The sequence below is a fragment of the Oncorhynchus mykiss genome, chromosome 21 (assembly GCF_013265735.2).
Source record: "Oncorhynchus mykiss isolate Arlee chromosome 21, USDA_OmykA_1.1, whole genome shotgun sequence".
Taxonomy (NCBI): domain Eukaryota; kingdom Metazoa; phylum Chordata; class Actinopteri; order Salmoniformes; family Salmonidae; genus Oncorhynchus; species Oncorhynchus mykiss.
In genome coordinates this window covers 54,171,078-54,184,857 of record NC_048585.1, presented here as the reverse complement: position 1 = coordinate 54,184,857, position 13,780 = coordinate 54,171,078, and the positions used below count along the sequence as shown (strand labels likewise).

Below are 13,780 nucleotides of genomic sequence, written 5' to 3'. Positions count from 1 at the left end.
TGTTGATGTAACCCTGCTGGATATGTCTAGTCTCTCTTCCCTCCCTCTTTGGCAGCTCTTAGCTCATTGGACCATTCGCAATAAGCAGCGGGCCGCTTCTACACATCGCCCCGGTGCGCGTCCATGGTAACTAATGTAAATAAACACAGCAAAACTAGGCAGTGGCTCCCAGGAAAGTGGATTTCTGCGGAGTGAAGCCTGTCTTAGCTGGGGTCGTGGGAGTCTGTGTCGGACCCTGGGAGGGAGGTTCCTCTAAAAAAAAAAAGGAAAACATCTGAATTAAGTCAAAAGAGATAAACCCTGGTCAGCATCAGCTCTGATCTCTAACCTTTAAGAGTGGACTATCCTGATTGGCCCAAACCCTGTAAGGACGAGTCTGTATGGAGGAGGCTTGGAGCTTCCTTGCTGGTTAGTTTCCTTCTTAAACTCTGTAGACACCATGTGTGTCCTCTCTCTCTCTCTCTCTTTCTGTCTGCCGACTGTCTCTTTTCTATTTCTCACTAATTTTCTAAGAATAAACTATGGAGCTTCTCCCTCTGTTCCTAACCAACCACCGAGCTTCATCAGAGGACATCAACATTCATTGGCCCTCTGCACATGTTGATACTAGGTCTGCCTGAGACTGGACTCATGAAATAATTATTGGCGTTTTTCTCTTTATCGGCTGAGTATCCCTTCAGTCCTGGAGGCTTATCTGTGATGTCGGCAAGGCAAATATCAGAGGCTTCCATCACAGTAGAATACCTGATGCTGGGGACTACTTTGTTGTTTGTTCTGACTATATACAGTGTGGCCGCTACAACACTTTGTGGTCGGTTCTGGTCTTAGTCATTCTGCATTAAAATGGTTCTGGTCTTAGTCATTCTGCATTAAAATGGTTCTGGTCTGTTAGTCATTCTGCATTAAAATGGTTCTGGTCTGTTAGTCATTCTGCATTAAAATGGTTCTGGTCTTAGTCATTCTGCATTAAAATGGTTCTGGTCTTAGTCATTCTGCATTAAAATGGTTCTGGTCTTAGTCATTCTGCATTAAAATGGTTCTGGTCTGTTAGTCATTCTGCATTAAAATGGTTCTGGTCTTAGTCATTCTGCATTAAAATGGTTCTGGTCTTAGTCATTCTGCATTAAAATGGTTCTGGTCTGTTAGTCATTCTGCATTAAAATGGTTCTGGTCTGTTAGTCATTCTGCATTAAAATGGTTCTGGTCTTAGTCATTCTGCATTAAAATGGTTCTGGTCTGTTAGTCATTCTGCATTAAAATGGTTCTGGTCTTAGTCATTCTGCATTAAAATGATTCTGGTCTGTTAGTCATTCTGCATTAAAATGGTTCTGGTCTTAGTCATTCTGCATTAAAATGGTTCTGGTCTTAGTCATTCTGCATTAAAATGGTTCTGGTCTGTTAGTCATTCTGCATTAAAATGGTTCTGGTCTTAGTCATTCTGCATTAAAATGGTTCTGGTCTTAGTCATTCTGCATTAAAATGATTCTGGTCTGTTAGTCATTCTGCATTAAAATGGTTCTGGTCTTAGTCATTCTGCATTAAAATGGTTCTGGTCTTAGTCATTCTGCATTAAAATGGTTCTGGTCTGTTAGTCATTCTGCATTAAAATGGTTCTGGTCTTAGTCATTCTGCATTAAAATGGTTCTGGTCTTAGTCATTCTGCATTAAAATGGTTCTGGTCTTAGTCATTCTGCATTAAAATGGTTCTGGTCTGTTAGTCATTCTGCATTAAAATGGTTCTGGTCTTAGTCATTCTGCATTAAAATGGTTCTGGTCTTAGTCATTCTGCATTAAAATGGTTCTGGTCTGTTAGTCATTCTGCATTAAAATGGTTCTGGTCTGTTAGTCATTCTGCATTAAAATGGTTCTGGTCTGTTAGTCATTCTGCATTAAAATGGTTCTGGTCTGTTAGTCATTCTGCATTAAAATGGTTCTGGTCTTAGTCATTCTGCATTAAAATGGTTCTGGTCTTAGTCATTCTGCATTAAAATGGTTCTGGTCTTAGTCATTCTGCATTAAAATGGTTCTGGTCTGTTAGTCATTCTGCATTAAAATGGTTCTGGTCTTAGTCATTCTGCATTAAAATGGTTCTGGTCTTAGTCATTCTGCATTAAAATGATTCTGGTCTGTTAGTCATTCTGCATTAAAATGGTTCTGGTCTTAGTCATTCTGCATTAAAATGGTTATGGTCTTAGTCATTCTGCATTAAAATGGTTCTGGTCTGTTAGTCATTCTGCATTAAAATGGTTCTGGTCTTAGTCATTCTGCATTAAAATGGTTCTGGTCTTAGTCATTCTGCATTAAAATGGTTCTGGTCTTAGTCATTCTGCATTAAAATGGTTCTGGTCTGTTAGTCATTCTGCATTAAAATGGTTCTGGTCTTAGTCATTCTGCATTAAAATGGTTCTGGTCTTAGTCATTCTGCATTAAAATGGTTCTGGTCTGTTAGTCATTCTGCATTAAAATGGTTCTGGTCTGTTAGTCATTCTGCATTAAAATGGTTCTGGTCTGTTAGTCATTCTGCATTAAAATGGTTCTGGTCTGTTAGTCATTCTGCATTAAAATGGTTCTGGTCTTAGTCATTCTGCATTAAAATGGTTCTGGTCTTAGTCATTCTGCATTAAAATGGTTCTGGTCTTAGTCATTCTGCATTAAAATGGTTCTGGTCTGTTAGTCATTCTGCATTAAAATGGTTCTGGTCTGTTAGTCATTCTGCATTAAAATGGTTCTGGTCTGTTAGTCATTCTGCATTAAAATGGTTCTGGTCTTAGTCATTCTGCATTAAAATGGTTCTGGTCTGTTAGTCATTCTGCATTAAAATGGTTCTGGTCTTAGTCATTCTGCATTAAAATGGTTCTGGTCTTAGTCATTCTGCATTAAAATGGTTCTGGTCTTAGTCATTCTGCATTAAAATGGTTCTGGTCTTAGTCATTCTGCATTAAAATGGTTCTGGTCTTAGTCATTCTGCATTAAAATGGTTCTGGTCTGTTAGTCATTCTGCATTAAAATGGTTCTGGTCTGTTAGTCATTCTGCATTAAAATGGTTCTGGTCTTAGTCATTCTGCATTAAAATGGTTCTGGTCTGTTAGTCATTCTGCATTAAAATGGTTCTGGTCTGTTAGTCATTCTGCATTAAAATGGTTCTGGTCTTAGTCATTGTGCATTAAAATGGTTCTGGTCTGTTAGTCATTCTGCATTAAAATGGTTCTGGTCTTAGTCATTCTGCATTAAAATGGTTCTGGTCTGTTAGTCATTCTGCATTAAAATGGTTCTGGTCTTAGTCATTCTGCATTAAAATGGTTCTGGTCTGTTAGTCATTCTGCATTAAAATGGTTCTGGTCTGTTAGTCATTCTGCATTAAAATGGTTCTGGTCTGTTAGTCATTCTGCATTAAAATGGTTCTGGTCTGTTAGTCATTCTGCATTAAAAACCAACAGTCTGTTTTTGTTATCTTTGTTCCTGAGGAATTTATTTTGATTTGTGGGTCCTTTGCTGGTTGTTTCAGTGCAGATGTCTGTGTGTATTTTGATTGGTGTGGAGAACTCTTTGATTGTATGAAAGGGCTGAGTGTGTTAATGACACAGTGTGTTGATATAACTGCTGATGAATTTATGGGCTGTGTGTTTACTCGAGCAGTGTCTTAGCCAATGGGGTGCTTTTGACCAGAGGAATGCACAGATCAGAGCAATGTGAAGAAGTTCAGGGCTGTGAGGGTTGGTGCAAAGCTCTGGTCCTCAAGTAAGGTCATTGGTCAATGTTGAGTGGTTCGGGTCAATTATTCAACCTTCTGCACTTGGTCAGATTGAGGAGATAATGGTCAACATTTAATACAGAAAATAGAGTAACCTCAGAGTGCAGTCTGTCATGCACTCTGCCCTCTAGTGGTAACAAACCAGCATTTCCAGTTAATAGTGTCTTGTGACAGAAGTAAAATAACAATTGTAATTGTTCTAACAGAGTTAACCAGTGGTGTAAAGTACTTAAGTAAAAATACTTTAAAGTACTACTTAAGTAATTTTGGGGGGTTATGTGTATTTTACTTCACTATTTATATTTTTGACAACTTTTACTTTTACTTCACTACATTCCTAAAGAAAATAATGTACTTTTTACTCCATACATTTTCCCTGAAACCCAAAAGTACTCGTTACATTTTGAATGCTTATCAGGACAGAAAAATGGTCCAATTGACGCACTTATCAAGAGAACATCCCTGGTCCTACTGTCTCTGATCTGGCGTACTCACTAAACACAAGTTCTTGGTTTGTAAATGATGTCCGGGTGTTGGAGTGTGCCCCTGTTTATCCGTAAAAAAACAAACATGCATCATCTTGCCAACTGTTTTGCTTATTATAAGGAATTTGAAATGATTTATACTTTTACTTTTGATACTTAAGCATATTTAGCAACTACAATTACTTTCGATACTAGTACAGTGCCTTGCGAAAGTATTCGGCCCCCGTGAACTTTGCGACCTTTTGCCACATTTCAGGCTTCAAACATAAAGATATAAAACTGTATTTTTTTGTGAAGAATCAACAACAAGTGGGACACAATCATGAAGTGGAACGACATTTATTGGATATTTCAAACTTTTTTAACATGTCAAAAACTGAAAAATTGGGCGTGCAAAATTATTCAGCCCCCTTAAGTTAATACTTTGTAGCGCCACCTTTTGCTGCGATTACAGCTGTAAGTCGCTTGGGGTATGTCTCTATCAGTTTTGCACATCGAGAGACTGAATTTTTTTCCCATTCCTCCTTGCAAAACAGCTCGAGCTCAGTGAGGTTGGATGGAGAGCCTTTGTGAACAGCAGTTTTCAGTTCTTTCCACAGATTCTCGATTGGATTCAGGTCTGGACTTTGACTTGGCCATTCTAACACCTGGATATGTTTATTTTTGAACCATTCCATTGTAGATTTTGCTTTATGTTTTGGATCATTGTCTTGTTGGAAGACAAATCTCCATCCCAGTCTCAGGTCTTTTGCAGACTCCATCAGGTTTTCTTCCAGAATGGTCCTGTATTTGGCTCCATCCATCTTCCCATCAATTTTAACCATCTTCTCTGTCCCTGCTGAAGAAAAGCAGGCCCAAACCATAATGCTGCCACCACCATGTTTGACAGTGGGCATGGTGTGTTGCTTTTACGCCAAACATAACGTATATCTTTATGTTTGAAGCCTGAAATGTGGCAAAAGGTCGCAAAGTTCAAGGGGGCCGAATACTTTCGCAAGGCACTGTATATTTAAAAGCAAATACTTTTAGACTTTCAATCAAATATTTTATCTGGTGACTTTCACTTATACTTGAGTCATTTTCTATTAAGGTATCTTTACTTTTACTCAAGTATGACAGATGGGTACTTGTTCCACCACTGTAGTTAACCATTAGAATGTTGGTTCTAAACGCTCATTATTCCGTCACCAGGGACAACACCGTTGATAGCTACTCTTCCCATTCCAAATATTCACTTCAGCTCGTTCAGTTCCTTTTCGTCCCGCTAGCACCACTTGTCACGAACACAGGCCTGTTTCCAGGATGGCCACTGCTAGCTACAACTACTAATGTACAGCTCCAACCCACCTTTCACATCCCTGATTAAACATACCGCTGCTCTTTATAGAAGTGTTCTCTGGTGAGAGAACAGAGCTAAAGGGGTCTAACCATCTGATTAATGGCTGAGTCACAGGCTTCATTTGGGTTTGGCCTGCGAGCCACGCTGGGAAGTTATGACTTTATCATGGGAATATGTAAGCAACAGGCCATGTGCTTATCATCACAGGGGAAAGACACTCGTCCAGAGAGGAGAGGGATGAGGAGGGGACATGAGGAGGGGGATGAGGAGGGGGGGTGAGGAGGAGGAGGGGGTTGAGGAGGGGGATGAGGAGGGGGGATGAGGAGGAGGAGAAGGAGGAGAAGGAGGAGGAGGGGGGATGAGGAGGAGGGGGATGAGGAGGGGGGATGAGGAGGAGGAGGAGGGGGGGGTGAGGAGGGGGATGAGGAGGGAGGATGAGGAGGAGGAGGAGGAGGAGGAGGAGGAGTGGGATGAATAGGCAAAGTTAGAAGTTACATATCTGATCTACAGTATGTCCCTCAAGAGACAGTTTCATGTCTCACACACACACACACACACACACACACACACACACACACACACACACACACACAGACACACACACACCCTCTCCCTCTGGTAATGGATTGAGACCTCAGTGATGTGGTGGCAGACATTTTTGAGGTTTCATGAGTCACTTTTTCCCTCTGAAGTATCAGTGCAGTGACAGGGCAAGTTATATTGTCTCAGGAAGTAGCAGTGTTAGACAGAGCCAAGTTATATTGTATCAGGAAGTAGCAGTGCAGTGACAGGGCAAGTTCTATTGTCTCAGGAAGTAGCAGTGTTAGACAGAGCCAAGTTATATTGTCTCAGGAAGTAGCAGTGCAGTGACAGGGCAAGTTATATTGTATCAGGAAGTAGCAGTGCAGTGACAGGGCAAGTTATATTGTCTCAGGAAGTAGCAGTGCAGTGACAGGGCAAGTTATATTGTATCAGGAAGTAGCAGTGCAGTGACAGGGCAAGTTATATTGTCTCAGGAAGTAGCAGTGTTAGACAGAGCCAAGTTATATTGTATCAGGAAGTAGCAGTGTTTGACAGAGGCAAGTTATATTGTATCAGGAAGTAGCAGTGTTAGATAGAGCCAAGTTATATTGTATCAGGAAGTAGCAGTGTAGTGACAGGGCAAGTTATATTGTATCAGGAAGTAGCAGTGTTAGTCACAGCCAAGTTATATTGTATCAGGAAGTAGCAGTGCAGTGACAGGGCAAGTTATATTGTATCAGGAGGTATCAGTGCGGTGACAGAGACAGTTTCTATTCCCTCGGGGGTGGGGGGGGGGGGGGGGGGCAGTGGCAGTGCGGTGACAGAGACAGTTTATATTCCCTCGGGGGGGGCAGTGCGGTGACAGAGCAAGTTATTCCAAGTGCTGTTTTCTCTCTAAAAATAACCTAGAAACAAGATGAGTCGTTATGCCGTGGCCGAATAAGAGAAGAGGATGTAGTGAACAGATGTGGAAAATGCCATTCCTGCTTAGTTTAGGAGGTTGTATACTGTATCTACGGAAGGATTTAATGGGGCAAAACGTGGTAGAGTACTCTGTTATGTCAATGCAGGGCTTCAACTTCTTAGGTTGATACCCTCACACCGAAGGTCTGAGGAGGTTTGGCAGAGGCCCCAGAAAAGATGAAAAATATGACTCCAACCTTTCAGGCTATAAAAATCTACTTCCAATTTGACTCATGGCTAACATGATCGTGTGCTACTACAGTATAGCTCGAACAATTACACTGACCTGACCATGTAATGTATGGGGCCTAGTCTGAGCTATGATAGCATGACAGTGTCACTGACGCTTGCCTTGTTGGGCTAAAATTAAATCTAGGATATGTTTCCGCTCCCGAGGTTGAGTGTCTCGCTTTCGCACGGCTCCACGTTTATGCGGGGATTGAAATTGAATTCTCTGAGTGGGTGAGAGTAAACAAAAAGACTGTAGGAGGAAGATGTCATGTTTGATACCTAAATATGGACATGATCTCCAGCACTGTCTCCTGAGTCACAGGCTTCATTTCATCTCCTGATCTGTACTGGGAAGTGTGATGGAGATTGCTGGGAAATGGGTCATCTGTGTCTGGCTTTGGTCTACTAGAGGTCATGACCACTGACAGGGGAGGGGGTCAAATATGTTCAGGCCAATGACAGATTCCTAAAGTGATATTTAATTTCAACCTCAATTGAAGCCAAGTAAAATATTACTAATGGAAACAGAGAGTTATTATTTGATTTAAACCTTAGAGGTCACATTTATATTGCTGCTAATAGCATATAGCACACTGTATTTTCTTGACATTGAGTGGACAAATCCCCAAAGTCCCAAACAATGTTAACTAAACTATGTTTACATGCCTCTCTTTAGATCCAACCAAACATTTACCCTGGGTTCATTTACCCTGTGGCAACATCATGGCAACATCATTAATATCTATTAGAGGGGATTGAACTGAACCACTCAGAACCACTTTATATATATATATATATATATATATATATATATATATATATATCGCCCCCCTGCAATTTACCAATTTACCCGTCTATACCCAGACAGACCTCCCTGGGCATCTGGCTGCCCGTCTATACCCAGACAGACCTCCCTGGGCATCTGGCTGCCAGTCTATACCCAGACAGACCTCCCTGGGCATCTGGCTGCCCATCTATACCCAGACAGACCTCCCTGGGGGCTGATGGATGCCCAGCACCTTGCTAATCTCGAACACCCAGCCTGACACCTAATGCCACACATCCATCAACCACCACTGCCAGCCCCCAGAGCACCAGAGCTCCTTTTGTTGGAACGAATGGAGGGGAGACATGAGGTGTGGAGGAATGAGGGTGCTGGGTGATTTATAGGAAGTTAAAGAGGTGCAGTTTACCCACACAATAATGCTGCATTGTTTGATAGAATGAATGTACACCACTTGGTTAGAATATAAATATAATATATTTCTTTCTGTCATCAAATGTGGCTGTTTCTCTTGTTGTTGTGCATGAAACTCTCCCTAGTGACTCAGTAAAAACACACCGGCATTAGGTCACTGATTACTGCTCGACTGCTCTGTCAAAGCTGCCTCATCAGAGCTACTGGCTTCACCAACTGAGGTTCAGAACCACCTGCAAGGAGTTATCAGGCTATCAGTCTGTTTCAACACTCATTACCAGATAACAGTGCAGTCTGGCAGCACCTAGGTAGAGGAGGACTGGAGGATTGGAACAGACACTGGATTATTATAACTACAACCATACCAGTCAAACGTTTGGACACACCTACTCATTCAAGACCTTCTCTTTATTTTTCTTTATTTATACTTTGAAGAATAACAGTGAAGACGTCAAAACTATGAAATAACACATATGGAATCATGTAGTAACCAAAAAAGTGTGAAAAAAAAGAAAATATATTTAATATTTGATATAACCTCAAAGTAGCCAACCTTTGCCTTGATGACAGCTTTGCACACTCTTGGCATTCTCTCAACCAGCTTCACCTGGAATGCATTTCCAACAGTCTTGGAAGAGTTCCCACATTCTGAGCACTTGTTGGCTGCTTTTCCTTCACTCTGCAGTCCAACTCATCCCAAACGATCTCAATTGGATTGAGGTCAGGGGATTGTGGAGGCCAGGTCATCTGATGCAGCACTCCATCACTCTCCTACTTTATCAAACTGCCCTTACACAGCCTGGAGGTGTGTTGGGTCATTGTCCTGTTGGAAAACAAATGAGTGTCCCACTAAGTGCAAACCAGATGGGATGGCAAATAGTTGCAGAACGCTGTGGTAGCCATGCTGGTTAAGTGTGCCTTGAATTCTAAATAAATCACTGACCAAAAAAGTGTTAAAAAATGAAAATATATTTTATATTTGAGATTCTTCAGAGATCCACCCTTTGCCTTGATGACAGCTTTGCACACTCTTGGCATTGTCCCAACCAGCTTCATGAGGTAGTCACCTGGAATACATTTCAATTAACAGGTGTGCCTTGTTAAAAGTTAATTTGTGAAATTTCTTTCCTTCTTAATTAGTTTGAGCCAATCAGTTGTGTTGTGACAAGGTGGGGGGGTTATACAGAAGATAGCCCTATTTGGTAAAAGACCAAGTCCATTATTATGGCAAGAACAGCTCAAATAAGCAAAGAGAAACAACAGTCCATCATTACTTTAAGGCATGAAGGTCAGTCAATCAGGAACATTTCTAGAACTTTGAAAGTTTCTTCAAGTGCAGTCACAAAAACCATCTAGCGCTATGATGAAACTGGCTCTCATGAGGACCGCCACAGGAAAGGATGACACAGAGTTACCTCTGCTGCAGAGGATAAGTTCATTAGAGTTAACTGCACCTCAAATTGCAGCTGAAATAAATGCTTCACAGAGTTCAAGTAACAGACACATCTCAACATCAACTGTTCAGAGGAGACTGCATGAATCAGGCCTTCATGGTCGAATTGCTGCAAAGAAACCACTGCTAAAGGACACCAATAATAAGAAGAGACTTGCTTGGGCCAAGAAACACGAGCAATGGACCGGTGGAAATGTGTACTTTGGTCTGATGAGTCCAAATTTGAGATTTTTTGCTCCAACTGCAGTGTCTTTGTGAGACGCAGAGTAGGTGAACAGATGATATCCGCATGTGTGGTTCCCACCGGGAAGCATGGAGGAGGAGGTGTGATGGTGTGGAGGTGCTTTGCTGGTGACACTGTCTGTGATTTATTTAGAATTCAAGGCACACTTAACCAGCATGGCTACCACAGCATTCTGCAACTATTTGCCATCCCATCTATATGTCTAATGACATAGTTTGTTTAATCTTGAGTCTGTTTCTTCTGACTGGCAGTCTGTAGAGCAACTATTCTCCTCTCAAAATTAAGTTGAGACTCCAGTTGACTCCATTCCTATTTTGTTTGATTTTTATGACCCGCTGGCCTACTTAGGGTTGCCCATCCCTGGACTAGAGAGTAACTTTCACCCTAGTGTAGGGCCTCGTGTGTTAAGGACAAGGTAGACCAGGATGAACATCGGCCGTGCGCTGTAGATCACCTGCAGAGTGTCGATGAACGACGGTGATCGATTTAACATGTACTGTATAATTGTTGGGGAATTTTCAGAAAACAACGGCTGATGTTCTGTGGTTAAGAGGCGATAGGATGGCCACCCACTGAGTTGGCTAAAGCAGACGTTCATGTTGGTCTGTCTTTTCCTTTAACATCCTTTAAGAAGGCTCATGGCCATACCGTAGTAGGTCTAGTCTTCCCAGTGTTCATAGGGTCTTTCCTATAAACTCATCATCCAATCCCTGTTTGTTTCCCCCTGAAGGTCTGGAATTACTTGCAGATATACCCGTCATTCTCCGTCTGCGGCACGGTGCCTTTATGGCTGTGTTTAGACAGGAAGCCCAATTCTGATATTTTTTTCTCTCACTAATTGTTCTTTTGACCAATCAGATCAGCTCTGAAAAAGATCTGATGTGAAAAGATCCGATGTGATTGGTCAAAAGACCAATTACTGGAAGAAAAAAATCGGGATTGGACTGCCTGTCTAAACGCACCCTGTGAGAAATAGACAACGATGACAAATGAATCGTCAAGTTGCTGATACGCTTCGAAGAGGCTCTTTCTGAACCAGCAATGAGGCAGGAAAGACTCCCAAAACCCACACCTCTCTCCCCGTTGCCTAGCAACTATTGATCCTCCCAAAATTTCTAATCCAGATTCTGGGGCCTGGCAAATTTTATAAGGAGCCTCGGCTTTACGACATATGGATAATTAAAAGACAATTTAGGGTCTAATGTATTTTCGCTTTTTTTCACATCTTAGATTCTGAAACGGACAATATCAATGGAAACAATTTTCAAGATAAATGAGAGATGTAAGGAATATTTCATTTGAATTTAGGATATACAGTAGGCTTACCTTAAAGATAGAGCACTGTTTTGTAAACATGTGATAGAAATATTTGCAGTACCTACCCACTGGGCATAGATGTCATTTCAACGTCTAGTTTAGATTTACATTTGGTTGAGTTGTCAACTAACTTTAATGAAACTAAAAATCAACAGAAAATGTCACCATGTCATTAGATTTAGGTTCAAAGTCAGGTGAAAAATACGAAATGCCCTTACGTTGATGAGTTAATGTCTTCACGTGGATTTTTTTTTAGTTGAAATGACATGGAAACTACGTTGATTAAACTAGTTTAAACCCAGTGGGTATAGTATTTTAATGTGATATGAATGGAGTTATTTATTTTTTGTTGTTTTAATTTGACCTCCTTCTTCTTCTCCAATTACGACGTTGTCTCATCGCTGCAACCGTATGCCCTCTCAATCCCACCCATGGCTGTGCGCCTGCCCAGTCATGTGAAATCCATAGATTAGGGTCTAATGAATTTATTTCAATGTACTGATTTCCTTATATTAACTGTAACTCAGTTAAATTGTTGAAAATGTTGCATGTTTATATTTTTGTTCAGTATATAAATTATGTCTATAAACAATGACACCATCCCTCACTCTGTGTGTGTACCATGGGACTTTGGTGTACAATCATTTCCCCAGGTTTGCAAACACCTTTCAAGATGGGGATCCGCATGGGACATCATCTTTGCACACACAGCAGCATGACATGGATGGTATACACAGAACTGCTGCCTCAGATTGCTTGATTTAAAAGAGAGTGAGACCTGGGTTGTATTCATTAGTGCACACTGTCACAAAATGTTTCGAAAGCTTTTCTAATTGGACAAGTTCAGATAGTCCCTCCTTGTTTCAATCCGCTTTCTTCTGTTTGGTGCCAAATGAACACAACCCATCTTCTCTGAATGCTAACTCATTGTTTATTAACACAACAACAACATGTGACTGGAACAAAGCCTTGAGATAAATGGACCTCTGAGAGATCAGGAAAGGATTATGCCTAATGAACCTGTTGATCTAGCCTTGGGTAAATCTCAAATGACACCCCTTTACCTACAATATAGTGCACTACTTTTGTCCAGAGCCTCATAGAAAGACAAACGGTATGGCTCTATTACGTTTGCCCAAAGAGCTGTTTGTCTTTCTTTAGTATGTGACTGGCCAAAAGTAGTGCACTATAAAGGGAATAAGGTATGATCTGAGGCTTGATTGATTTGCAGATAAGAGAATCTGGGTGTAAGGTAAAAGAGGTGACCATCCTACCATATAGTCTCAACGAAGTCTGTGGACAGAGGATGCCTTTCTGGTGAGCAATGCACTGTCGTAATCTATAGTAATCGCTCCTCTTTCACCCCAGTTGCCTAACCCTGATTCAGATGACCATCCTACCCATGCTAGATTACGGATATGTAATATATAGATCGGCAGGTAAGGGTGCTCTCGAGCAGCTAGATGTTCTTTACCACTCTGCCATCAGATTTGCCCCCAATGCTTCCCTTATTGGACACATCACTGCACTCTATACTCCTATGTAAACTGGTCATCTCTGTATACCTGTTTCAAGACCCACTGGTTAATGCTAATTTATAAAACCCTCTTAGGCCTCACACCCTCCTATCTGAGATATTTACTGCAGCCCTCATCCTCCACATACAGCACCCGTTTTGCCAGTAACATTCTGTTAAAGGTCCCCAAAGCACACACATCCCTGGGTCGCTCCTCTTTTCAGTTCGCTGCAACTAGCGACTGGAACGAGCTGCAACAAACACTCAAACTGGATGGTTTTATCTCAATCTCTTCATTCAAAGACTAAATCATGGACACTCTTACTGACAGTTGTGGCTGCTTTGCGTGATGTATTGTTGTCTCTACCTTCTTGCCCTTTGTGCTGTTGTCTGTGCCCAATAATATTTGTACCATAGTTTGTGCTGCTACCATGTTGTGCCACTGCCATGTTGTTGACATGTTGTGTTGCTACCATGTTGTGCTACTGCTATGTTGTGTTGCTGCCATGTTGTTGACATGTTGTGTTGCTACCATGTTGTTGACATGTTGTGTTGCTACCATGTTGTTGACATGTTGTGTTGCTACCATGTTGTGCTACTGCCATGTTGTGTTGCTGCCATGTTGTTGACATGTTGTGTTGCTACCATGTTGTTGACATGTTGTGTTGCTACCATGTTGTTGACATGTTGTGTTGCTACCATGTTGTGCTACTGCCATGTTGTGTTGCTGCCATGTTGTTGACATGTTGTGTTGCTACCAT

The 13,780-nt window shown here is 41.4% G+C and overlaps 1 protein-coding gene across 1 annotated transcript in view; it reads left to right on the top strand.

Moving 5' to 3' along the window:
• The first annotated feature begins 205 nt into the window (after positions 1 to 205).
• Positions 206 to 13,780, top strand: part of LOC110500730 (cGMP-specific 3',5'-cyclic phosphodiesterase) — a 111,534-nt gene continuing 97,959 nt past the window's right edge. The window contains exon 1 of the mRNA XM_036958213.1: positions 206 to 408. The gene's annotated coding sequence lies outside the window, so the exon portion shown is untranslated. The remainder of the gene's footprint in view (positions 409 to 13,780) is intronic.